We start from the raw sequence: 23,753 nt of genomic DNA on the forward strand, positions 1-23,753 counted from the left end.
AACAGACACCCTCCTCTCACATCTATACCAAAAGTTCAAACAGAAAGATTCATCATGTTTGAAGGGCCACCTACATGTAATGAAGGACTGAGCAACAATGCACTGGAACTCATTCCTCTTGAAACTGAAGTTCAAAATGAGAACTCCACAGAAAGACAAATTTCAATTAGACGAAACACGGATATCTATGTCAACATGCCCCAACAAGTGCAAGCTACAGTTTCCACAAAAACTGGGGAACTACTGAAAATTGATCGAACTGCATCTGGCTATTTCATTGACTTTGACACCTTCTCATTAGATCCAATCGAAACTGAAACGACGCCAGCCCAAAAAAACTAGTCTACAGCAATTTAAGACTTTGTGATCTTTCTCAAAAAGACTTACCTGGTATTACCTTGGGTGGAACTCTGGCAATCTACAGGAATACTTTTCTTTCTTTTCTGGATAGGCCTTGTAATTGTTTTTAGTATGCTTATTTTTTTTTATATCTATTTCATTTTTCAGATGTATACAGTAGAGGTAAGAAAGAAAGTAAAACATAATACATGAGAGATAAGGGTGAGACAGTCACTGCAAAGATAATATTCTTTTGTGCGTATAGCTATATATATTAGATTCAAACCCCCATGGCGATCTTGGTCCTTAAACCATCATGCATTCATATGTAGCTGGTATGTATACTTGAGGAGACAGATCACATATGGGCTGTAACTGGATCTACATTTAGTAGTCTAATGTACCATGCCTCTATCCCCAAGTGGGTTGTTTTTTCTGTTCACCCTTTCAATATGTACTGTGTAATCTTAAATTATGTTTCTCTATTCTCTACACAATGTTACAATTTAATGCAAATGCGATACAATTTTTTACTTTAAACCAAATATTCAAACAAAGGTGAAAGAAGAAAAACCATCTACAATCTGCTGCGGTTGGGTCGTAATGTTTTGAAAAGGTAGTCGTACATGTACTTTTAATTCACAGTTTGCCCAACGCTTCCTTTCTTTCAGTATCTTGTGCGATGGGCAACTAGTTCTCTCACGTCTTTAGCACTTTGCTTTTCTTTATCTAGTCGTTCATGGGCATGACAGAATTTGGCTCATTGTGAGGCAGAAGTACTGGGTGTCTGACGATCAGCATCTAAATCTAGCTCATCCACCGCATGCAAGTAGTTGGTCCCATCTTCCTGGTCTATATACTTTACTTCCGCCAGCATGATATCTCAATGCTGCGCAATGGGGTATTTGCACATTTCTTCCCTGTGTAGTGCCGTGCTCTCTTGCCTGAGCCCATACTACAAGTGAGTTTTTCCAGCTATTTAGGACGGGAGGGTCTGTGTGTTTCCATCATTTTCATATTAAATTTTTGGCCACTATAAGGCCTAGATCAGTGAACCTTGCTGTGACTGTGTGCCTTAGATCTGGGGTAAAAGCCTAGTAAGCATTGTTCCCACGATTGTAAGGGTGGTCTACCGGTGTGCTTCGGTAGCACTTCTGTAATAGCCTGCCAGTACATGTTGAGGGAGGTGCACAACCACATCATATGAAGAAAGTCAGCATTGGTCTGTAGACAACGGGGGCATACCGAGGTGGTCATATTAAAATATTTGTTCAATTTGTCTGGTGAGAGGTATGCTCTAGGTGTGATGTATGTTTGTATTAAGCAGAATTTAGAATTCCGTGGTATGTATGTGGGGTTAGCTAGTATAGTCTGCCATTCGCGGTCTGTCCATGGGCTTCCTTTGTCTTCTTCCCATTTCAGGCACAATGTGGTCACAGGTATTGTCATATGCTTTAGTAATGCCTCCACCAACCAGTGTATTATGTGTGATCCATTGCCTATTACATGCAAATACTGTATCAAGAGATGCATCTTGGGCTCTATATTGATGTCTGCCCATGCTGCTGTAAGCGATCTCTTAATGGAGTTGTATAGCAGGAATTGTCCTGCTGGCAGGCCATATTCCTCTGCTAGATTCTCGAATGGTATCAATTGTCCATCAGCATAAAGGTCTCCCAAAGTGAGGAACTCCGCTACATGCCATTGTGTTAATGTACCGTCATAGGCACCCACTTTTCCTATGGGCGTCCCCAAGAGTGGGAGCAGTGGGGCATAAAGCACCATACTTCTGGTAAGGTATAACCTTCTCCTATAGCAGCGATTGGCTAAGTCAAGGCATGCCTGCAAGGGGCCCGCAGGCCGAGTAATTGGGTGGAACAGGTGACATATCTGAGATTGAGACCATGGTGGCTGCATCGTAGCCATGTCTTCCAGGCAATGTCCAGCAAACCATTCCATTACCCATTATAGTTGGGCTACTAAATAATATAATTCTAAGTTGGGTACCGTCAAGCCTCCCTGCTCAGTAGGGGCATGGAGTTTCCAAGGTGCTTTCCTGGGACAGCCTGAATTCCAGATAAGCCCTCGGTTCATCTACCGAACTCCCTAAAATATCTTGGCTGTGACATAAACCGGAAAGTTAGAGAAGTAATATAATAATTTGGGTAGCACTACCATCTTGCTCAAAGCTACTCTACCCATCACACTGAATGGAAGCGCCCTCCAGAATTTGCTCTGCGCTCGTATGGCAGTTACAGTCCTGGTCCGCTTTCCTTCCAAAATATCCATGGGGCCTCTGTATATAAATATGCCCAAGTATCGGAAAGTGTTTGGTTGCCAATGGAGAAGCAAATTGTTAATGTGAAAATTCGGATCCGTGGTCTCTTCCCGGAAGGGGTACAGACATGATTTCGATTAGTTAACTCTGAGCCCTGACACCTTCTCAAAGCTTCCAAGGGTGTTGGCTAAGGATGGGGGTATATTATGTAGGCCTTTAAGATATATTAACAGATCATCTGCATAAAGTGAGACAGCATACAGACCATTCCCCAGCCGGATGCCTCAGTCCGCACCAGCCTTGATCGGCCCGACGGCTTGAAGGACTGGGTTATTTAAGACCCAGCGGTGCCAGGGGACAACACCTGAAACCTTCGTGGGTAACCTGCTCCGGCGTACGAATGACAGAGACACGGGACACTTCCTTCGGCGTCAAAGATTCAAGGTTTATTTACTGCAGGGAACACAGAAGTCACAAGAAGTACAACGAGTGTAGGTTCGAGGAGACTGCTTCAATTTGCTACTGTGGATCGCTCCTTTTATACACATTTCTCTCATAGGTTTACATGGTACACAAAGGTTTACAACTTGGTTCCCATAATTATCCCCGAGAGGGGTTGCTTTGATGCATTCAAGGTCCGGAACATAAGTGCGGAAACATTTGGCGGTTCCCAACTGTAAAAACTCATCTTCCCACCATTAGTACATTCCAATCAGCAGTAAAACAGATCGAAGAAGGAACAAGGACAGGTGCAGAGGAAGATGGAAACAGTGGGGAGATCGGAAAGGGTGTAAAAGGGGAGGTATCGGGAAACACGAGCTACAGGCATCAAAGGGACGTGCCTAATGAGATGCACGGCTGAGACAATAGACCGGCACGGCAAGATGAGCCTCAAGCGGGGCCATCTGCCTTACAGTATCATCCCCCTCATCATAAAGACACTTTCAAAGGAAATGTGTCATCCGCAAATATCTTGGGAATCCCAGGGTCGCGAAGCGGACAACGTCCGTTCGCTGGCTACTTGAGGGCAAGAAACAAAGTGGATGCTGTATCTAAGATGGAACCCGTGGGTACAGATAGAAAAACCCACGAAACAAACGAACGATTTAGGTTAGGACAGCGAAACTGCGTACACCCACTAAACTCGTCATTTGCGGTTCGTAGATACCAGACTCGACCATATTCGTGCGAGTCGAAAACACCACTTACAATTGTCACGGAACCTCAGGCTCATACGGTGCGGGAGTGGTATTTGGCTTCAGCCCGCCTTAAATGCAAGGACACACTTACGCAAATGACGCCGCTCTGGTTGTCACGCCGACTGGGCCGTCTATGTAATAGTAAAGGCTTTGAATCCTGGGACCCGATTGGTATCTCTACGGTTGGAGACCTTTGGAGGCGTGGGGCCGTCCTTTCTTTTGAACAACTCAGGGAACAGTATGACCTGGCGCACACGGAGCGCTTCCGATACTTGCAGATTAGTCATGCCTTGAAGTCACTAAACAAGCCCAGTGAGGAGCTACCGGAGTCTACCCCATTGGAAGATAGGCTCTTAACTGAACATATGCCCAAGAAGACAACTTCCTTCGTTTATGCAACTTCCTTCGTTTATCGTAAGCTCGTTAATAACCTGCCTGACCCTACCTTGAAGTTACGGACAGCATGGACTGCTGAGGTGGGAGAGTTCGATGAGTCGGACTGGCAAACGGCGCTCTCCTCGCCACGGGAAGTGGCTATACCAGCTAGGCTCAGATTAGTACAGCTAAAAATTTTGCATCGTGTTTATTACACTAGGGTCTCCCTTTATAAGAGGAGGAAAGCAACACATAAGTACTGTCTCCAGGGGTGCGGTGAGGAGGGTACGTTCTTTCATACCATATGGGACTGCCCTCGGATTGCCGATTATTGGGTGAAGGTTATGCGGACTGTATCTCAGGTGATTAAAGAGTCACTGGTCCCGGAGCCGCTCTGTTGTTTACTGAATATTTGGAATCCAAACGACGTTACTCACTCCATGCAAGACTGGGCCACACTGAGTGTCATGTATGCTAAAAGGAATATAGCCAGGTTCTGGGGGGGCATCACTTGTGCCGGCACTTAGGGAGTGGTGCTCAGATTTAGACTCTGCGATGGTGGCTGTAAGAGCAGTGTATTTGATTCCAAAATGTCCGAAAAAATGGGCTAGAATCTGGGGTGCGTGGAATGAGTACAGGGGATTCATATGTGAGCCACCGCAACTGGGTAGCGACAGCGACTCTGAGTGAGGGGGGGATGGAGCTCTGAGGAAGGGGGAGGGCTATCGATCTGTTTTAATTATATTGTGTACCCGAAGTGCCAGTGTATTCGATTCCATGATCACCCACTATTTCAGTATGCATGTAATGATTTTTCGGTGCCCATTGTTTATTGCTTTGGATTAATAAAATTGTTTAAAAAAAAAAAAGTAAGCTGATCATAAGTAGGAATGAGTCACCCAGACCATATCCAAGTAATACTGCAAATAAGTACGGCCCCTCCAGGGAGTCGAAGGCCTTTTCTAAATCCAACACCAGGCATCCTGAGCGAGGCCAGGGATCTGTAGCATACTTCGGTACCCTGAAGAGCCTACATATATTAAGTGACGTGTTTCTGGTGGGAACGAACCCATTTTGGTCAGTATGTACCAGAGACCGTACCAGTGGGGCTAACCTCAAAGCTATAATCAACGCCAGGATCTTATAGTCCGTGTTAAGGAACGCTAGCCGCCTATACGAACCTAACATTAATGTGTCTCTGTCTGGCTTGAGTAGAGCAATAACTAGTGCTTCTTTTAGTGTAACTGAGAGCATAGAATCAGTGATTGAGGCATCATAGGCTTTCTTAAGCTGAGGTGCCAGTGTTCCTACATATGCCTAGTAGAACTCTGCTGGTGGGCCATCTGGCCCAGGTGTTTTGCGCGTTCATGGTACCCTTTAAGATTTCCAATATGGAAGGCATATACTGAGGCAATCACTGCAAATGTCGGTCAGGCCCGTATGCCCAACTATGTACCTTTTTATGGATGAACAAAAGTATTAAGTCCCATCCTCAATACACCTCTTTGCGCAGAGTGTAGCAACCTCAACAAATAAACTTTACAGAACATTGCTACATGGTATTCGTATACTAGGCCATATGTACTTGCATGTATGTTGGCTTCATCACAATCAGCACGTTCTGGAAGTATTGAGACAAAGATTAATGTACATCGGCCGCAGTTTGTGGGGTGATTTTTGGGAGGTCTTCTGAGTCTTCTGAATAAAGAGTCTCTTCGGATAGTTCTGTCTCTCCCCTGTATGCTGGATTCAGACAAAATCTCCCCTTGCGTCCCACCAATTTCCGCTGCTGCCAGTAGAGCACTTTGTTGGTCTTGCGTCATCTGTTCTTCGTTTGGTCCAAGGGGCTGCGACCTTAGGGTTTTGATGTGTTTCCTGTCTCTTCTACACTTTCCGTTCTGGCCATTGGAAAGGGTTTCTTTTGATCCAGTTGAGACTGATGTGTTCCCTCCAGATTCCTGTGTGTCCAACCATTCACCTGTTGCCTACTGCGAGCTGAAAAATTGCGATTTGCCTTGCGCTATCACCCTTAGTCTAGCTGGAAACAGCAAGGAGTATTTAAGGTCTTGCTGCCAGAGCAGACATTTCACAGCAATGAAGGAGCATCTGTTGTTGGAGCATTGCCATGAAGTCTGGGAAAAACACAAAGGTGTTGTTACCCATTTGCACTTTCTGCAGCTTTCTAGTGTCCTGGAGGATGACATTTCTGTCTCTGTAGCTCAAATTGCAAATCAGGAGTGGCCTAGGGTTAGCACCTGGAGGCGGAGGTTTAGCCGGCACCTTATGTGCTCTCTCAATGACAAAATGGAGGGAGGGGGGGGGGGGAAAGAGTGCTTCAGTTGGTATCAGATCACAAAGCCAGGACTCAACATATGCGACTGCATCTCTACCCTCCGCTCTCTCCAGAAGGCCCAATACGCGCACATTATTGCGCCTCGATAGCCCTCCAGCATTCTCCGGACGATTTTGTAGGTAATCATTACGGGATTCGAGGTCTTTAATGCGTTTGTCCACTGGCGTTGTTTGCGGAAGAATCTCTGCTACTGTAGCTGACACTCTATTCACCAGTTAACGTGTAGCAGGTTTAAATCGATTGCCACCTTGTCAATTTTACCTTCTAGTGAGAAGCAAGTTTGATCCATGGTTTCATTCAGTCTTTCTACCGCTGTTAGGACTGCGTCCAGCTTGGCAGTCATCTGTTCTGTTGACCCTTCTCCAACCATCTTGTCTGTGCACGGGTTAAGGGGAAAATAGAACAGTTAGAAAAAGACACCCTGCCAAGAATGATAATTAGTGGTCCAATATAGGATCCAAGTCACCCTGATAGGAACTCAAGACGATGATTTTCACGGTCTGGACACGAGTCGATTTGACACCCTTTGAGGAATCCCCCTGAGTGTATCGGACTCGCCGGACAACAACGGAAGACAGCGCTAGTCTCTAGTCTACCTTTCTCCTCAGACGCGACGTGCAGACCCCAATCACCACCAGTATCACTTCATCACAAGAAGCATCCTGATCGGAACCCCATTCCTGACCGATACCGAGTGTCCGACGTGGCCCCTACGCCCGCTACACTACCAGCCAGTGTGTTCCCCTCCCCCTCCATCTCTGCCAGCCCTGACGAAGGTGCCTCACACCGAAACGCGCGTTGGCGCTACTACCAATAACGGCAACAGCAATCCACCTAAATTGCCCTCCCCAAGTTGCACCCTCGTCCCTGCAACCATAGTTCCAACTTTTCTGTTGCAGGCGAAATGAGATTTACCCGTGTGAAGTGATTGACCATGTGAGAGTATGAATGACCCCTGTAAGATATGAGTGTCTGTTGAGCCCCTTGAAATTCCCCGGAGTGAGTGGAACACCTAATTCCTTGAAGATAATCTTTCCCCCATCTGAAGTGATAAATATTATTGATGGTTTTATTAAGTCTAGAATCTGTTACCTATTGATTGTTTTCTAAATATGATAAATTGCATCAAAACTAATAATAATAAAAAAATATATATTTTCTATAAAAAGATGAATTGACTGCTGTCTATCTGTTTTCTTGGGTTCTGATATTCATTTGATATTGCTCCCCTCTAACCAGAATTGGATCCTATATAGGACCACTAATTATCATTCTTGGTAGGGTGTCTTTTTCTAACTGTTCTATTTTCCCCTCCCTTCCTGCCTACATCATTTATCCGCCCTGGGGAACCCCCTTCTATTGTATATATACACGGGTTAAGGGGGCCTGGGTAGAGTGGCCCTCGGTTCCTGCCCGTGGCCGTCCTCTTTGTGACATAGGGTCGCTATTTGCGAATAGCAATAGTTTAGTGGGCACATTAACAGATATTATATGGTGTGGTGTGGTGTGATTGAATATGGGTTGGATGCGGTCAGTTCTGTGGCCCCACTGTAGGAAGGGGGAGTCTCTAGTTGGCGCAGTGCAACACTAGCGACAAGCAGGGACTCTCTCTTCCTCGTCAGGGCTGAGGGCTACCTTCAAGACAACCTCTGCTTACCCTCTATGTAGTGTGGCTTAAGCAGTCTTAGGCTAATCTCTGGGGCACATAGGGTTAAACATTTGCAATATTATACCGTCACAACCAACCCACCACACAATGACACCAAACTGTATTTGTAAAAATATATATATCTTTATATAAATTTCAAGCAGGCTTGTAAATACAGTTGTCAAACTTTCAATAGCGGTTCCAGGTTACTTAAGTTCAGGTTGCCACAGTTCTTTCTTAGCAATAAGCAATCTTTTGGGCCTTCTGCCCAGGTTCAACAAGGTTCCGTGTCTTGTAGCGCCTCAATGCGCTTTCCGCTGTCTCCGCTCGCTTCAGAGAGAGGATCGGGCCCGGTCGGCCAGAGTTCACGCTTCCCGCGTGGGCTCCGAGGACCAGGAGCCGTGCGAGCCTCGGTTTCAGAGGCGGCTCGCGTTGAGAGCAGATAGCGCGGTGCGAGCTCAAGTTGTAGGACGCTCGCACCGTGAGGATACAACACAGTACCTTTCAAATTCTTGTGGAACGGGCGGCTTCCAGGGGAGCTGTCCCACGTCGCGTTGCTTTTCCGGGGTCGCTGTTCGCTGCGGCTCTCAGCCGGGCAGGTCACGGGTCATCCGGGGCGGCGAAGTTCAGTGGCGGCAGGGTCCTTCCTTCGTCGTTCGCTCCGACCCTGGAGGCGGCGGCTGTGTGGTGGCGGCAAGTGGCAGTACGGTCCTCAAGTGCAGGACGTACCCAGCCAAGTGCCGGTGCAGCTGTGCGCTCACAGCTGAGCTGTCGGGCAGGATACCGACCAGAGGGGAGTTCTCACAGGGCGGCTGTCCGTCTTTGCAGGTGGATTGATGGCTCGAAGCGCAGTCAATTCGGGAGCTTGGACCGGACGGGTCCTCCTTCGCGTTGCTCTCCGTGCAGATGCGGTCACGGTGTTCAGGCCAGCGGCGGCTGGACCTCACGTTGCTCTCGCTGTTGCTTTGGGCCCCGGTCACGGTGCTTGGGGGGATGTCGATGCCTTGGATTACGGGGAGCGTGGCAGGATTGCCCAGCGCTCTCAGTCTCCTCCGTCAGTACTGCAGCGATAAGCAGCACACACAGTCGCTTTCTTCAGGGTGTAGCGCCCACTGGTCCTGGGGCGCTGGTCAGGGGGCAAGTTCAGTAGCAGGCCCTTGGAGATCTCTCAGCAGAGTTTGGCACAAAGTTTCACAAAGCAAAAGTCCTCTTGTAGTCTTTTCTTTTCCTCTCCTTCGGCAGCAAGGCACCAGACACAGGCCAGAGACAGCACTCCGCCTTGTCCTTCCAGGTCCTTCTCGTCGGGTAGAGTTCCTTCTGTAGCCCAAACAGGATCTAATTTACAAGGAGCAGGGCTCCTACTTTTATACTGCATTTCTTTTGTTCTCGCAGGCCAGGGGCGCCTTTGCATAGCCACTTTCAGTCCTTGAGTACTCGGGTGGGTGTAATCTGGCTTCTGCTTTCAGTGCGAGGGGCAGGCACATCAGACGCCCCACAGGAGGTGGAGCCAGCATTGTGTGGACAGGGGCAGCCAGAAGTACCTTGTTGATGAGGCTTCGCCCTTCCTGGGCCAGGTGTCGGCTGAGTCATCAGTCGCTCCCCAGGAGAGTGGAGCCAGCATTGTGGTGGCAGAGCACAGCAAGATTCAGAGTCAAGAGCCACTCCTACCTCCCACTAAGGTGTAATCTTCGCATTCACCACCTGGCATCCCCCAGCCCTGTCACTCACACATCCCAGACAGTCAGATACACATACCAGCAGAGGCGGGCTGAAATGGTTAGGCAAGCAAATGCTAACTTTCTAAAAGTAGCATTTGCAAACACAGGATAATAAAATAAACTTTACTAAAAGAAATATTTTATTATTCTGAGTTCAGGCATACTAAACATGACTCTCTACCATGCTCCCTGAGCCTGCTGGGATTATAGGGTGTAATAATTCCAGCAGCCCATTCTGGCCTAACGGAAGCAGGTAGCCTTCAATAGTGAAATACGAATTTAGTTGTAATTCACTACTAGGACATGCCACACACATCAGGGCTTGTCCTACCTTACACCTACAATGCACCCTGCCCGTAGGCCTACCATAGGGGTGACTAATATGCAGTCAAGGGAAGGTTCAGGGGCTGGCAAGTGGGTGCACTTGCCCAGCCAGCATGACAGTACGAGACTGCACGCGGGGTCTGCAATGGCGGACCCTAGACACATCTTAAGGCTGCTTCTGTGGGTGGCGCAACCAGCGCTGCAGGCCCACTAGCAGTATTGGCATCTACAAGCCCTGGCACTTCTAGTGCGCTTTACTAGGGACTAACAGTAAATCCAATGAGCCAATCATGGACATCAATCACATGTACAATTTACATAGGGAGAGCATATGCACTTTAGCACTGTTCAGCAGTGGTAAAGTGCCCAGAGTCATTAAACCAAACAAAATAGGTCAGAGAGAGTATTGGAGGAAGGCAAAAAGTTTAGGGATGACCCTGCCAAGAGGCCCAGGTCCAACACAACCCCCTTCCAGTCAAAACGCAGGGTAGACCAATCACCACTGTGATGGGCTTCCCTGCTTGGGGCGATAGAACATGGACCCTGCCCGCAACAGCAGGGGCACATTCCAGTTCTACGCCAATCAGAACCTATTTTAAATCCTCTGTACATACTCTCAGGGTCCACCCAGCTACTCCATGGGGCACCCTTCTCTTCCTCTGTGGACACCACCTGTGCAGCCTCTAACCTTAACTTGCTCACAGGTGTGTCCCAACAGACAGTCATCAAATCACAGTGGCCACTGACAGTAGTCAGGGCTGAGACCCAGGCCTCATGCCTCTCAGGGCTCCCAAACCTCTGTGGCCTAAGAGAGTGGGGGGCAGTAGCCCCAGGTGCTTGGCACCCTTTGTCCACTCTCCCTCCTGTCAGGTCAGGTATGTCATCCTGGCACTGACCCACCAGCTCCAGGCCTGTACCTGGCAGCTGAACCAAAAACTGGGGTGGGCTCTCCCACACCCGGTCCTCCTCCTTGGGGCTCTGTACCCTCCCACCTGGAGTGGTACCCCCTTCCAGAATTGTCAGGGCACCTGTGGCAGGTGATCTGCACAATTCGCCCACCAGTTCAGGGGTGCTATCCTGAAACTGGGGCACCAGGTCAGGGGGGACACCCTGCACCTGGCCCTTAAACCTAGGGTCTAGACCCTCTAGTTGAACCGGGGTCAGAGGCGAGGGCTTCCTCCCTCTGCACCCCCTTCCAGAGTACTGCCCACTCCCAACTGGAGTGGTACCCCTAGAAGTGAAATGGGCCAGGACACGGATTACAGTGGTCCTGCCCTCCAGGTCAGACAACACCTGAACCTGGCTCTCCAACTCAGGGACCCAACCCTGCAGTTGAACTCTTGCCTGGCGCACCAGGACTTCCCGGGGAGCACGCATGCCCCCCCTAAGGGTGGCACATAGCTCATGTGCCGTGCGACAGTCTGCCTGGCGCAGATCTCCCAACCCCTGTCCATCTGACAGTGCGGGAAGATCCCCCAGGACAGAAGTGGTGTCCCCATGGTCATTCACTGGGGACGCAGATCTGCTGGCTGGCCCCTGACCCACTGGTTCTTCCACTGGGGACTCCTTCCCCCTCTCGCCCCTCCTTCTGGACTTCTGCACTCTCCCAACTGGAGTGGTACTGCCAGACACCAGAACTACTGGAGCTCTGTTTACAGAGCCTCCACGTTCTCTAGACACTGGGGGATCCCCCTCAGCGGGTGACTCATCCGGACAGCCTAGGCTCCCCACCTGGTGTTCCCTTAAAGAACCATCCAGGCTCTGAGACTGAGGTTGGGCCCTACCGGGACAAAACCCATTCTCACTCCTTCCCCTCAAGGACAGGACGTGAGGCCCCACACCCCTCTCACTACCACAGGACCTAGCTGGGCTACTCTGCGCCACTTCCACCACTCTGGGCTGGAAGATACCTGAGCCACTCCCCACAGGATCACACCCAAATGCCTCTCCAGACCCACTGGAATCCACCACAAGGTCTGCCTCCAATGTGAGCTCCCTGGGGTCAGAGAACTCACTCTCAAACAGGTGTTGGCATAGCTCTGGAAAACTGGGACTTAAAGTATGCTCTCCCACAATTGGATTACACAGCCCCCTAGCAGGGTTAACCAAACTATCCTTCACCTCACCATCCAGCGCCTCACACACATACTCCACACCATCCTTCTGAGACTGGCCAGACAGTAGCGGACTGTCTCTGTCACACAACCCACACTCTTCTGGGCGGTCTTCACACTCACCCACCAGGACCTCAACCATGGGGGAATCCCTCCCACCACTAGGACCATGAACTCCTACGCCAGTCACCCTATTCCCTTCAGGGTCGCTGCGCACTACTGGAGCTACCTTATGCCCTTGAACCTCCTGATGTAAGTTAACCCCCTCCAAGTCAGGTGCCATATCTCTAGGTGCGCGCACTATGCTGTCAGCACTAGATACCTGAATGTTGCTGCCACCATCTGAGCTGGACTCCACCTCCAACTCAGCAAAGCTCAATCTCTGAGCTACACACATTTCTTGTTGCTGGGCTGAAGCCCTCCTGGCCTCAAGCCCCTCGAGCTCCAAGTCAAGTTTCCTCATTCTTAAGTCATGCGCAAGCTCCATTTTTATTTCTTCCAGGGCCAACTTCTTGGTTTCCAGTTCCAGTTGGATTTTTAATTCTGCCAGCTTCATTTCATGTTCTCGGGTGGCCTGTCTGTCCGCCAGCTCCTCTGGTGACAGACCTCGGCCAGAAACACTGCTACCCAATGGGGAGGTTGCACCCCTCCACTCTGGAGTCAGGGGTCCCTCCAGCTGCTGTTCTGCCTCCTCAAATTCAAAATCCTTTCCAGGGGCATTCCTTGCCTTGACCCAGGCCCTCAGCGCCTTTTGGAACTGCTCCCTTCTGGAGAGTCCCGTCATGGAAATGTTCAAATTTTTGCAGAAGCTCTTGAGCTGTTTCCCGGTATAGTTTTCTAGTTTCTCCCAATCACAGTCAATAGAAGAAATGGATGGTGCCTTTTCCATTTTTACTGACACAGGCATGACTTCAAAAACACATGGAGATCTCTTCTAGCAACACATAAATAAAAAAAAAAGGTCTGTGGCTAAGTTACTGGACTGTAATCACTGTGCAATGGTCAGAAGTTAAGGTATAAACACTGCAAATGTAAATTCGAAAATCCTCACCGCTGCGTCCAATGTAGGAAGGGGGAGTCTCTAGTTGGCGCAGTGCAACACTAGCGACAAGCAGGGACTCTCTCTTCCTCATCAGGGCTGAGGGCTACCTTCAAGACAACCTCTGCTTACCCTCTAGGTAGTGTGGCTTAAGCAGTCTTAGGCTAATCTCTGGGGCACATAGGGTTAAACATTTGCAATATTATACCGTCACAACCAACCCACCACACAATGACACCAAACTGTATTTGTAAAAATATATATATCTTTATATAAATTTCAAGCAGGCTTGTAAATACAGTTGTCAAACTTTCAATAGCGGTTCCAGCTTACTTAAGTTCAGGTTGCCACAGTTCTTTCTTAGCAATAAGCAATCTTTTGGGCCTTCTGCCCAGGTTCAACAAGGTTCCGTGTCTTGTAGCGCCTCAATGCGCTTTCCGCTGTCTCCGCTCGCTTCAGAGAGAGGATCGGGCCCGGTCGGCCAGAGTTCACGCTTCCCGCGTGGGCTCCGAGGACCAGGAGCCGTGCGAGCCTCGGTTTCAGAGGCGGCTCGGGTTGGGAGCAGATAGCGCGGTGCGAGCTCAAGTTGTAGGACGCTCGCACCGTGAGGATACAACACAGTACCTTTCAAATTCTTGTGGAACGGGCGGCTTCCAGGGGAGCTGTCCCACGTCGCGTTGCTTTTCCGGGGTCGCTGTTCGCTGCGGCTCTCAGCCGGGCAGGTCACGGGTCATCCGGGGCGGCGGTGTTCAGTGGCGGCAGGGTCCTTCCTTCGTCGTTCGCTCCGACCCTGGAGGCGGCGGCTGTGTGGTGGCGGCAAGTGGCAGTACGGTCCTCAAGTGCAGGACGTACCCAGCCAAGTGCCGGTGCAGCTGTGCGCTCACAGCTGAGCTGTCGGGCAGGATACCGACCAGAGGGGAGTTCTCACAGGGCGGCTGTCCGTCTTTGCAGGTGGATTGACGGCTCGAAGCGCAGTCAATTCGGGAGCTTGGACCGGACGGGTCCTCCTTCGCGTTGCTCTCGGGCTCCCGGTGCAGATGTGGTCACGGTGTTCAGGCCAGCGGCGGCTGGACCTCACATTGCTCTCGCTGTTGCTTTGGGCCCCGGTCACGGTGCTTGGGGGGATGTCGATGCCTTGGATTACGGGGAGCGTGGCAGGATTGCCCAGCGCTCTCAGTCTCCTCCGTCAGTACTGCAGCGATAAGCAGCACACACAGTCGCTTTCTTCAGGGTGTAGCGCCCACTGGTCCTGGGGCACTGGTCAGGGGGCAAGTTCAGTAGCAAGCCCTTGGAGATCTCTCAGCAGAGTTTGGCACAAAGTTTCACAAAGCAAAAGTCCTCTTGTAGTCTTTTCTTTTCCTCTCCTTCGGCAGCAAGGCACCAGAAACAGGCCAGAGACAGCACTCCGCCTTGTCCTTCCAGGTCCTTCTCGTCGGGTAGAGTTCCTTCTGTAGCCCAAACAGGATCTAATTTACAAGGAGCAGGGCTCCTACTTTTATACTGCATTTGTTTTGTTCTCGCAGGCCAGGGGGGCCTTTGCATAGCCACTTTCAGTCCTTGAGTACTCGGGTGGGTGTAATCCGGCTTCTGCTTTCAGTGCGAGGGGCAGGCACATCAGACGCCCCACAGGAGGTGGAGCCAGCATTGTGTGGACAGGGGCAGCCAGAAGTACCTTGTTGATGAGGCTTCGCCCTTCCTGGGCCAGGTGTCGGCTGAGTCATCAGTCGCTCCCCAGGAGGGTGGAGCCAGCATTGTGGTGGCAGAGCACAGCAAGATTCAGAGTCAAGAGCCACTCCTACCTCCCACTAAGGTGTAATCTTCGCATTCACCACCTGGCATCCCCCAGCCCTGTCACTCACACATCCCAGACAGTCAGATACACATACCAGCAGAGGCGGGCTGAAATGGTTAGGCAAGCAAATGCTAACTTTCTAAAAGTAGCATTTGCAAACACAGGATATTAAAATAAACTTTACTAAAAGAAATATTTTATTATTCTGAGTTCAGGCATACTAAACATGACTCTCTACCATGCTCCCTGAGCCTGCTGGGATTATAGGGTGTAATAATTCCAGCAGCCCATTCTGGCCTAACGGAAGCAGGTAGCCTTCAATAGTGAAATACGAATTTAGTTGTAATTCACTACTAGGACATGCCACACACATCAGGGCTTGTCCTACCTTACACCTACAATGCACCCTGCCCGTAGGCATACCATAGGGGTGACTAATATGCAGTCAAGGGAAGGTTCAGGGGCTGGCAAGTGGGTGCACTTGCCCAGCCAGCATGACAGTACGAGACTGCACGCGGGGTCTGCAATGGAGGACCCTAGACACATCTTAAGGCTGCTTCTGTGGGTGGCGCAACCAGCGCTGCAGGCCCACTAGCAGTATTGGCATCTACAAGCCCTGGCACTTCTAGTGCGCTTTACTAGGGACCAACAGTAAATCCAATGAGCCAATCATGGACATCAATCACATGTACAATTTACATAGGGAGAGCATATCCACTTTAGCACTGGTCAGCAGTGGTAAAGTGCCCAGAGTCATTAAACCAAACAAAATAGGTCAGAGAGAGTATTGGAGGAAGGCAAAAAGTTTAGGTATGACCCTGCCAAGAGGCCCAGGTCCAACACCCACTAATCACACTAGACTTCGCATCTTGTCGTAACATCAACCTGTATGCTGTATCGAGCTTTACAAACAACGCAGTGCATGGGCTTTGTAAGCTGTCCAGAGGCCCCTTTAAAGCAAATCCGGGACACCAGCAGTCCCAGTTCATCCCGCAGGTGCCCACAAAGTGCATGTCATCAGTCCTGTGAGCCACTATGGCAAAGGTAAGTGACTCTGCTCCATCTTTCCCGTGAACACGGAGAAAAGGAAGGGGGGCTTGCCATTTACTTTGCCAGGAGTTTCTGGGTTGCTATGACGTCTCTGGGGTCCCTGCGTGTGTGGCGACAAACTGCTGGTCCAGCAAGACTGTGGCCACAGGCCTGTTTTTTCTTAGCTCCTCGTGTGTTTTCAGCCCCTTTGAAACATGCGCATACAGGGTTCCTGCTGTCATATACGTGTGTATTGGCCAACCGGTGTCTCTCTGGTAATCATGTGGTCGGGCGGGGCTGCTGTACCTGCATGCCAAAGGCTCCAGTGCCTCCCGGCCTACTGGGCTTGTCCCACCCTCGCTGCTGCCTGGCAGTTGTAGCCGGGATCCCTCCACTTCCGCCCGGACTGCTCTGCGGCCTCAGTTGTGGCTCTCATCAATTCCTGGGATTCTCCCGCCTGGTTCTAGACCCGACCACGGTCCGATGCTGGTGGTCTTTAGCCCTGGTAGAGCACTAGTACGGATATATTGGCGGATTGGTGGCAAAGTCGGGACAGGGCTCTAACAGAGCACGTCCGACGCGCTTGGCCGAGCCCCTCATTGGTTTTAGTATGCTTATTAATGGGACTTATCTTCAAGGTAGCTCTGCAACACGAAACGTGAATGTGATCTTGAAACAGCACCTATCATCACATCGTGAAAGAAGAGGCCTGTCAACAGTGAACATTAGAGCAGTTCCTATACCTGATAGTAGAGTATGGGAAAAGGTTGATTTTGATATATTTGTCTCGACTGAACTTTTCGAAATACCACATTTATTCAAAATATCATTGAGTGATAGCATTACCTCAAGTACATTTTCAGACAACTAGGACTATGAAACTAACCGATATGTTGTCTGGTTTTGAGAAATCTGCTGCTTTCTCTAATAATGAAATGTTAGAAGACAGACTTTGAGAAAATGTACTGCTATCAACATTATAATCATCATTGTTTGCATAAATCTGCTAACCCTAGGAATGTTTTCATATGTCCCCAATGGGAACTTTGCCCAACACCGCCGAGAAGCAGTCCAAAGACATTTGTACAAAAATTTCCTTATTTTTCATGGTTTAACAAGTCAGGCCCAGCCTCATATTATAAGGTTGCACCTACACCAGCACAGAAAAATATATGGACAAATACCAAACAGATCTATTCTGCTTCCTTTATTCCCCAGTTGTCAGAAAAAGGGTTCGACCTATGGAAAGAAACAATAGACTTAAAATCGGTTCGAGGTACTAGAGACAGGCAGGTCCGGGGAACAGAGACACTATTTAGAGCAGGTCTCATTCCTCAACAAATAATGTTCTTAAATGAAACAGTACAACAAACAACTTGTCTTGGGTTAACTAGGAATAAAGATTTGAATACACCTCGGGTGCCAGCACCATCACACACTGGGGAGAATGCAACAACACAAAAAGTGGTTACTATAAATGACATCTTGCAAAGCAATAGATCAGGCCCCGACTGGGAGGGATGGTTGATTTGGCCCACAGACACCAATAACTGTCAAGAAAGATTCTTGGGTAAAACTGAAGGACTTAGTATCAATAGGCCAGATCCAAGCTATGTACAGAGACAACACCCAGGAGTAGTGACATCATAGTGTTGGGAAGTTATGCCTCGATTGGCTACAAACCTAAACACTTATCCTTACTTATAGGGCATGTGGACCTGCTGCATTTTTATTAGGTCCTAGGAAACCATATCCAAAACGTTTTTTGTATGCAGTCTATAATGAAATATGGAAAATATCTCAACAAGAGGCCGCAGAAAGATTATGAGAAATCGATAGTCTAAATCTAGAGAAAGCTCTATCAGTGGTCGATAATGGGTTAACAACCTTAACATCCAGGATATATTCACTGGGCAACATTGTATCTTCTGCTATCAATGTACTAAAACAAGACTAGTCCATACTGCAACACAGGCAATCGCAAGTGCGTTCTATTATGTTGTTAAGCTGGACGCTGCAATCATTGCGCGCAGGCTATGTGCCATGGCTTTTATAAACAGCACGTCTTTGTTTTCCTTGTACAATCTGACAAAAGAAATGGCACCGAGGGGAGCGAAGTATACAATGCTGCGCATTGAAAAACTGGACATATTAACATTTACAGTACCAGAATCCCCGTCCACAGAATGGTTAATCCATGGCCACATAACTCTCCCGGTGACAACTTTTCAATTCCATTATTGCTTAGAACAAATACAGGTAGACAGATATGAGAAAAGGGGTAAGGAATTCATCAAGGAAATTGCTGTACAGATTTTGATGCCGGAGTTGGGGAAAAGAAGTGTTTCTTAGCAGTACTAACAGCAAAAATACCTTAAGCAAATCACTTGTATGCCAGTATATAATGCTTCATGGGGCCTGTAATGGTGCAATAGCAAATCTGTCCTGTCACTTAGAAGGTGCCCCCAGCGGCCATGATAACTCCAGTATTCAAACTACTTTCGAATGGGAGTTACTATATGCTGAACGATCAAGGTTGCTGTGGGATGCTTCCAGGCATCCCATATCTGGTAACTGTAAGCTCCAGGGTTACTTGCTGTATGCAAGTATTCGTCGGAGTTATTCCAAACTTTAAACACTCCTTATTGGGAAGCATTTTTGGAAGTCTGCCGCTGATCCGGTTTCTAATAGCAGGTATCCTGATTGTTGTTTTTCTGCTACGCAATGGACATCCCAAACACCAAGGAGATGGAAACAGTACTCCTGGAGAGAAAATACTGTGATCACATGGTAAAACTTCTAGGCACACCTCGCCTAAGGGAACTGAGTGCTTCTTGGTTCTTATTGTTCAGACCAGTCTGGTTCGACTGCATCTTACCTGTCCTCCAATGCCTGCTTTGCAGAGAAGAATGTGTGCTGGATCTCTGTCCGACACTCCCATCTTGTGCGCGACCGGAGGTTGGCGCTTTATTGGACCAAATAACGGCCCATGGTTTGCAGTGTCCCCAGCCTATTCCTATGTTGATGTCGGCTTCTTAGAGCCACCGCAGGTAATAACAGCACCTGTTGGTACAGACACCGGCTCCTTCTCGGACACCCAGGTCTTGGATGGCGCACAGGCGCCTCGCCACAGGCTGTGGACAGTACAAAAAAATCATCTGCGCTCAACAGACATAATCTGCGCGGTATTACAGGGACCGCAAACTGCGGAAGCAAACAACAAGAATGTGGCATCTACCAGCCAGGACACAAACATTTGACTCATTTGGCCTGTCTGGTGCTGGGAAGAAATCTGGCTTTTTAAAAACAATACAAAATAAGAAAATTGAAGCTCTAGATCTGAAATGGACATTCCTTTTACGCATGTATGGCTTTAAAAATGCTTGTAGTAGTTCGGACTATACCTACGGACATATAGTCTAGCTCTCAATTTTTAATGCTTTCACATTTTAGCAACAAAAAAATTCGAATTTTTAGGAAACCATTTTTAAACAAATGTTTTTAACACAATGACAAACTAATGTTTTGTACATTTGCGTACACATATCTAGAACATCTAGTACTAAGTGTAGAATTTAAAACAATGCCGTACATTCAGAAGAGTGGGTGTTTTGTTCCATGTACATACTATAATATAGTCCTCAGTAACATGGTTAACCTTCACCTATATTCTCTCCCTACATTACACTTGTCACGGTTTACAGGGACTGACCTTTTACCTAGACATTACACTGCATTCAGAAAGCGGATTTTCCCTAGTTCAAAATCTCATACATTATGCATGAGGGTTCTTGGAAGCACAGCAGGACTACCATCTCCTGTATAAAATCTATGTACAAAGTTCAGGCCCAACGTCATCCTTTGGCCGACACAGCAAGGTAGGACCCCTGGGGAGACCCATGGGTATATATACATCACATCTTGCTAAGATACAGAGAGGCTGACTCACTAACCAGAGACTATGAGGCTCCTGCATGCAGACACTCCAGCTCGCAGTGGTCGAACATCCCTAGCTCTAAATCAGGACGGGGTCCCACAGTTTCATTTCAGATAAAGGGGTTGACTAGATTCTATAGGAATTCTTGGGTTAACACCTACAACCATACCAGGTACATCTAGATAGGAAGGGCATCATAGGAGTACGCACCTTTTATCATGTGTTTCATATACTTGAATATATTCATGATTTCAGTAAGATTGTAGAACTATACCATCCTTTTAGCTTCATAGTACTGTTAATCATTTTTATCTTATACTGTCTATCGGTTGTTGCAGCACATCTATTCTCCCTTAGAATAACAACTGTTCAATAAATGATTATTGAAAAAGCCCAGCTTGTTTTATTCAGTGTATCTCTCTGAGAGAAACTAAGTAAGCACGAGTGACTGAGCGAAAAGTAGTACATGGTTTCCATGGTCCTGAGGGATCAGGGTTGTCATGTTCAGAGGTTGCCAGAAACAATTCTCTTTTCGGTAAGAGGAGATTGTAGTGGCACTGTGAGCTAGCGGATACATAAAGGCTAACATACCGAGTAGGGGTGATCAAAGGTCATCTGACACCAATCCTACAGTGTATGTTGTCTAAACGCGCAGATCCTGTATATTTTATTTTTTTCTTTGGTCTTTCATTTTTTTTTTTTTTTACAGCTCTGTATCCAGACATTTCTCAGGCGCACCGTGACCCATTAGGCTGTAGGAACTAGCGGAGGCATGGCTGGGGGTTGCTGAGGCTGTTGTGGTGGCTGTTCTGGTTTTCCTCCTTTCTGCTCAGACATGGGGGTTAACGGGAGGATCTCATCCTTGAGCTCCACAATGTTGACATTGACCTGGTCAGACAGTTGCTTCTTGGGCCCAATCTTGCCACTTGGGTCCCATGTCAGCATAATTTTCACTTTGATCCCAAGAACACCTTGCCTGAGCAGCATGTGGCAGACTGCAGTATCAACATAATAGTTCACAGGATCTCCACTGTGGATCATCAAGCCATCCACATGTTTCATGGACTTGGCTCTCTGGCCTCGATGTTTACCAGAGACGACCAATTTGCAGCCCTTGGAGCCACTCTCCATGACGAAACACAGGACATCATAGCAAGCTCTACGCACCGCTAAGCCTCCCAGAAGTTTGTAACGCAGAGACTAGCTTGGGCGATGGCACACAGACCTCTTGTAGCCACTTTCTCAGCATAGAGCTCCACACTACCCTGTATATTTTCTATAGGAACTACACCACATGGCGCCAAACGTTGGTTGGGTACTTCTTTAACAGTAGAATCAGAGTAGTTCAGTCGTGCTATTCTCAGAAATCCCTATAGGAACTACACGACACCGTACTGTAAAAGGGATACTCCAGCACTCTTTTTCAATATTGAGACCCAGGTGCTTTTTTGTGTATTTCTAGTTAGGAGAGATGGGAGCTGTCCCCAGCTAGTCTTTAAACCTCCTCAGGCACTTCTTGAGGTTTGTATTAATTCTAGCTATCTCATCATCCATATGTGACCCAAACAACGAGGTGCCCATGAAAAGTAGGGTTAGTATGCGTTGCTGAACCTTGGCATCAGAGCGGTCAGAAAAAACCAAGAGGAAAGTCTTGCACACACGCCATATGAATATCCATGAGCAGCGAGATCAGTGCAATCTGCAGTTGCACTAATTAGTTAGTTAGCCACTAAAGCTCCTTCCTATAGAATATCCTCAAAGTCTGACTGTTTTCTCTGGGGATTTTTTCTGAGAATCTGGAAAGCCAGTCCCAGAGACACCGGTCAAAAAGTCCCAGAATAGCTGTGGCAGTAGATACTTTCATAAATAAGGCCGAAGTGTTGCACATCTACCTGTCTAAGGAATCCAAGTGTTTGCTATATTTGTACGGAGGTACAGAAAAAGAGGCTACCACGAGTGAGCTTTTTTGGCAGCAGCAATAAAAACAGAGTCTGGTGGTGGGGCGGACTGTAGTAATAAAGGGTCTTGTTCCAGAGCCTTGTACTGGAGCCACTCAAAGGGAGGGTAGACAAAAAAATAATCTCCATAACTGGTTGGATAAGACCTGGGACCAGCGGTAGCAAGGGTTGTGAGGAGGACTTGTAATGTAAGATCCCGAAAATGACAGAAGAGGTTGTTTGGATTACTGGAATGTCAATATTCAGTTTGGCAGCCCCCCTGACCAATGCCTCATTGAACGTATTTAAGTCATCCACTGGATATATTCACACTGATGGACTATCAGTAAGAGCTGGTGAATAGTCTCTTTTTGAACAGTGTATTGATGTAGACCACATACGGGATATCTGTGTGACCGATGGTGCGATGAGGCCACCGACCAGGAGTAGTAGACCTTGGTCTGTCTCTACGATGTGACAGACTACTTGATCTCATTCTCGCTCTCTGAGTGGTATCTCCAGGCACCATGCCTGAAGGAGATGGAGATATGGCCTCTGCCAAATGAGCCAGAGTAGTCTAGGCACATGGTGGTGGTCTTGAAGAAGGTGTTTGTGGAAAAGACCTTGAAGACTAGCATGCCCGAGAGTACGGAGAATCTGGACTTCGTAGAACAGGCAACTTGCGGACACTCTAGCCACCAGGGAGATGGGTGGATGGGAGCCTCTGTGGAATGGAGAGGTTCTTGTCCCTGCAGAGAAGACAGTGAAGAGGATCTAGTGATGGCAGGAGAAAACCTTCCTTCCCAGATCGACCTCTGCTTAGACATGTCAATGTCTTGGCGAGGAATGAGGTTTCAACATTGATTTGCGCTTCTCCACTGGGGCTGGAGACTGCCTGGAAGATACTTGCCGCAACATCGGGCAGCATGACTCTGGCGACGACATAAGTGTCTCTCGACCTTGTACGGCACCTGGTTTCTGCCAGCAGAGATGTATGGCTCAACGCCGATGGTCACCTAGTGGACGTTGACGGAGGTGGAGTATGTCTCATTGGTGAAGCAGTATGCCTTGACATCGATCATCGCCTGGTCAACATTGACGGAGGTTGCCTCAACATCGAATGCAGTCTCACTGGCATTGACAGAGGGGTGTGCCTTGACGTCGACCATTGCCTGTTTGATGCCACACATGCGATGTCTGTCTCAACAACGAATGGCATCTACTTGTGGCCAACAAGTGAACCTGGCTCATAGTTGAATGATGGAGTAGCGATGAAGACCTATGGCGTTCTCTCGACAGTGTGGACTTTGACAGCTTGCGTAGATGAGTCACTGTCAACAGAACTCTTTTAGGTGAGTGTCGACATCAGTCTTTGTTATTTCACCTTAGATGTTGCAGGCAAGTGGTGTCCAGAGGGCACATTCGAAGCCAAGGGAGAACAAACAGGAATTTCTTTTACCTTCGGAAGTGAATCTTGTTCTCTTCTCATGACTGGTTGGAAATCTGCCTCTGGGACTGTACTCCAGGGTCCTGACGGCAGGAGGCGGAAAAAATAACTGACCCGTCACCTCTAAAGCATGATGGGATACAGTGGGTCCAGGAGGTCTCAAAGGCACAGTGCCAGTTTTCGCCTGTTAGAATTTTAGTACAGCCTGTTGGTTAACAATGAAT

At 48.3% G+C, this 23,753-nt stretch overlaps 1 pseudogene; it reads right to left on the reverse strand.

Moving 5' to 3' along the window:
* Positions 1 to 20,845: 20,845 nt before the first annotated feature.
* LOC147703168 (small ribosomal subunit protein uS3 pseudogene) lies at positions 20,846 to 23,251 on the reverse strand (annotated as a pseudogene).
* Between the last annotated feature and the right edge of the window lie 502 nt (positions 23,252 to 23,753).

This window comes from Lissotriton vulgaris, chromosome 7, assembly GCF_964263255.1.
Source record: "Lissotriton vulgaris chromosome 7, aLisVul1.2, whole genome shotgun sequence".
Taxonomy (NCBI): domain Eukaryota; kingdom Metazoa; phylum Chordata; class Amphibia; order Caudata; family Salamandridae; genus Lissotriton; species Lissotriton vulgaris.